Raw genomic sequence first — 4,731 nt, 5'->3', positions numbered from 1 at the left:
TGTGATTCTAACTTAATTCCCAGTATTGTGATAGATAATGATTCAGATGAAGAAGGAGCTGGAACAAGCAAAGAAAATCCCAAATCTGTCCAGAATGAAGAATCTGCCAGTCCAGTTTTGTCTCGTCAGATTGAAGGAGAAACTTCCGATTTGTCTCTTGAGCAGGGACGAGAAACTGAAACAGTGAGACCACCAGAAGTTCATCAAAGTTCAACACCTGTTCGAAAGCCTAGAGAATGGAAGTCTATGAAGGGTTATCCTCATGACTTCATCATTGGTGATCCCTCTCAAGGAGTAACTACAAGATCATCCACCAAAAGGCCAACCGAACCTAGCAATCTTGCCCTCTTGTCACAAATAGAGCCCAACAATGTTAAACAAGCTCTTGAGGATCCATCATGGGTCAAAGCAATGCAAGAGGAGCTTGCTCAATTTGACAAGAATAAGGTTTGGACACTAGTACCTCATCCGGATGGTAAGAAGGTAACGGGTACTAAGTGGGTTTTCAAAAATAAACTTGGTGAGGATGGACAAGTTGTTTGTAACAAGGCTAGATTAGTGGCCCAAGGTTACGATCAAGAAGAAGGTATTGATTTTGATGAATCCTTTGCTCCGGTAGCTAGAATGGAAGCAATTAGGTTGCTTCTTGCCTATGCTGCCCATAAGGGTTTCAAAATGTTTCAAATGGATGTTAAGTGTGCCTTCCTTAATGGTTTTATTGATAGGGAAGTGTATGTGGCCTAACCCCCCGGTTTTGAACATAAAGAATTTCCAAATTATGTTTTTAAATTAACTAAGGCTCTTTATGGTCTTAGACAAGCTCCAAGAGCTTGGTATGAAAGGCTTAGTGCCTTCTTGTTGGAAAATCATTTTCAAAGGGGAACCACCGACACTACCTTATTCATTAAAACTTCTAATGATGATATTCTTCTTGTCCAAGTTTATGTTGATGACATTGTATTTGGTTCGGCCAATGTATCCTTGTGTGAAGAGTTTGGAAAACTCATGACTAGTGAGTTTGAAATGAGTTTAATGGGAGAGCTTACTTTCTTTCTTGGCCTCCAAATTAAACAAACTCCTAGTGGTACTTTTATTTATCAAGGAAAGTATGCAAAAGAACTTATCAAAAAGTTTGGCCTAGAAAATTCCAAATCAATGGGCACTCCTATGCATCCCAATACTAAACTTGAAAAGGATGATGATGGCCAAGATGTGGATGAAACTAGGTATAGAGGAATGATAGGTTCACTCATGTACCTTACCTCCTCTAGACCGGATATAGTCCAAAGTGTGGGTGTATGTTCAAGGTTTCAATCTCATCCAAAAGAATTCCACCTCACGGCTGTTAAACGCATCATTAGATACATTAAGGGAACTTGTAATTATGGATTGTCACAATTAATTTGGTTAAAAACACAATTGGAAGATTACAAATTAAAGATCAATAGTATACCCTTATTTTGTGATAATATGAGTGCTATAAACATTTCAAAAAATCCTGTTCTGCACTCAAGAACTAAGCACATTGAGATAAAATATCACTTTATTAGGGAACATGTGCAAAAGGGTACTATTGATATTCAATTTGTAAAATCTGAAGACCAAATTGCTGATATTTTTACAAAACCTCTCTGTGAAGATAGATTCTGTACATTGACAAAAAGTTTGGGAATGTTTGATTTAAGTTTTATTGAAAATCTGTGAATTTGTGACTCTGTTCTGTTTTGCTCGTAGGTTTGGACGAGATAAAAATAAATGGCACAATGGAAGAGCTATGGTCTAGGGGGAGGCAACGCAGAATTCAAAATTTTATGGGCCCCACCAAAATTTTCATGACCCCACCATAACAGTTTTGATAGTTTTCCATTTTAAAATATATCCATAAAATCTCTTGATTGTCTTATCATATCTTTTGGAAGAAGCATAGGTCAAATCAAATCCCTCTTTTTCAACTAATCCCTTGATATAAGGAAACCATCTTTTCAAACTTTTGGAAACCACTCTGGTCATTAATTACCCACATTCTGCATTAACTATATCATATTCTCCTTCATTCTACATTTATTCCATCCATCTTCTCCCACACCTTTCAGTTCAATTCACTCTCTCATCTTCTACCCCTTCAATCTCTTTATCATGAACAAAGAGGACACAACCGAAAAAAAGCACTCAGAAGTTTAAAGGTATTGCTTTGAATGACACCAAGGAGCCAGCAAAGTTGGAGTCATGGGATTTCAAGAAAAGGTTTCATAAGCCACATTCTCACTATGATCCATCTAGGTTCGACTCATGTGCTTCCCATGAATTCCACAATGAAGTTATGAAAGAACGCGATCTCTGTACTACTTATCTAGTCTGCCTAGACTCACTCTCCAACAAAGGGATCAATGTCTCCTCTCTGTTTGACAATCTTCAATGGACTCCTCTGCTTCACATCCGGAAGTCAGTTTACCCAGATTTAGTCCGTGAATTCTACGCCAACATGAGACTTATTGATGGCACAATCTACTCATATGTGAAGAAGAGTCATATCACTCTTGATACTGAAACCATAGGGATGGCCCTAGGTTACAAAGAAGAAGGACCAAGAACATACATGTCTAAGAAATGGGATTCACAGGTTGGAATCACCTACCAGATGGCTTTAAATCACACCTACGAAGGTCTCTCCAAAATGGATGGCACGGCATCAACTCCCAGAGAACTTGGTCCAGATAAGACAATTCCTTTTTATAAGATCATATCTCATGTTCTCATACCACAAAGTGGTCCACGCCATCGGATAACAGTATCTGACTTTCTTGTCCTGTTTGCTCTCGTTACTTCATCTCAAATATCATTTGCATACCTTATGATAAGGCACATGTGGAAATCTGTCAAGAGTTCAAAAAGGCCTAATCTTCCATATGGGATGTTTCTCACCTGCATCTTTGAATACTTTGGAGTAGATCTAACAAATGAAGATGTTGAGAATAAGGTTTCATTCATAAAGGGGGAAGGAGGTGGTAACAAGAATGCTGATTCTGAATCAAGAGTACTATCTATCTGATGTCTTATGTGAAATCTGGTGTTATTTGGCTCATGATTGAACTTCTACATTGATTGTATCTATACTGTGATACTTTTGCTACTTTATCTTGAACTTTTTGTTATGTTTATCATAGTTTGTGCAGGTGCCCCTTTGATGACAAAAGGGGGAGGAAATTCAGGTTCCAAAATTGAAATTAAACAGGGGCTGAAAAACAGGGGAACAAGGGATGAAATTTTCATTTGAAAATTCATGATCACCCTTGTTCAAAGAATGCATGTTGATTATTGCATTGAACATTAGTGTTTGAACTGCATGCTGTAGTTTATCATGATTAGTTTATTAGGCATTTGGTTTATAATGTTTGATTTATTTTGATGCCTGGCTGTTTGATTCATCATTATAAACTTGTTGGTTTGAAAATTTATTTTTGGCAGTTCCTTTAAAATTATGTAAAATATCAAAACTGCCCTGTTTTGTTTCTTCAAATATTTTTCATCATATTGTTATGTTCTGATATTGTAAACAGGAAAATATTTGAATAGCTTTGTGTTGTATGAAATAGTTTGAGCAGTAAATCAGTTTATGATATCAAATGAGTTTTGATTATCAATTAAGACTGCTCATAAATCAAGCAATTTAGCATTATAAAATTTGCTAAATAACATTGCTACTTGAAGCTTGATTTAAATGTTACAGGTTTATGCTTCCCTTGGTAAAATAGCATATATTAAGGGGGAGCCATGTGACATTTTGAAAGGGGGAGAAATTCAAAATCAAAGGGAGTATTCCTTACTCAATCTTTTAATTTCTTTCCATTTCAATTTTAATAATGTTTGTCATCAAGGGGGAGATTGATGAGTTTGGAAAACTCTAAATTAATATTTGTGATGACTAAACATTGTTAAAAATAATTAATTACAAAATTATTAATCTGATTCTCATTTAACATATTTTTGATTAATAATTTTGTTACAGGTTTTATGATGGGCCGGGAAATAAGTTTCTGACTTAAGCCCAATAAGCAGCCTTGCTACATGCTTTATACTATGAGGCTGAAATTTTATATCAAATGGGCCAGAATAAATATTAATGTTGCAAGCCCAACCAAATGCTTTCTTATTTGCTTCCTATGCTTGATCCGCTACACAATTGTATCAGGAAAGCAAATGCTTATCAAATGGGCCAGCTTTGATCATATTGTCACAAGCCCAAATTATACTAAAGAGAATAGGTTCCATGCTTGGTCCGAATCAAAAGAAAAATGAAAGCATAGTGCTTCCAACGGAACCAAGCTCTAACAAAGTGATGGATTTCAAAATCTATTACATTGTAAATTAATGCATGGGGAACATGAGAGAGAAAAATTCAGCAGAAGTGATTGATGGCTATTATGTCATACACGCCACTCTATGTTAGGGGAGTAAAAGCAAGCTATTCAAATTAATTTGTTTAACCACTTTGCTTTGCTTTTATTCAGATTCTTTTCACTCTCTCTCATCTCTTTCTTCTTCTCTACTCGGTCCTTGTCCAGGAAACAATGGACGCCGTGCTCTTCAACGAAGAAAAGGAAAGAGTTGCATGCATCAAGGCCATCAAGCTAATGATGGCAAGAAAACATACCAAAAGAAAGATGAGCTGTGGCTAAGATATTCACCAAATGTGGTTAGATTTGGTGAGGTAATCTTGAGCCTTTCATGCTC

This window comes from Arachis duranensis, chromosome 7 (assembly GCF_000817695.3).
Source record: "Arachis duranensis cultivar V14167 chromosome 7, aradu.V14167.gnm2.J7QH, whole genome shotgun sequence".
Classification (NCBI taxonomy): domain Eukaryota; kingdom Viridiplantae; phylum Streptophyta; class Magnoliopsida; order Fabales; family Fabaceae; genus Arachis; species Arachis duranensis.
Note: the sequence above shows the minus strand (reverse complement) of the source record.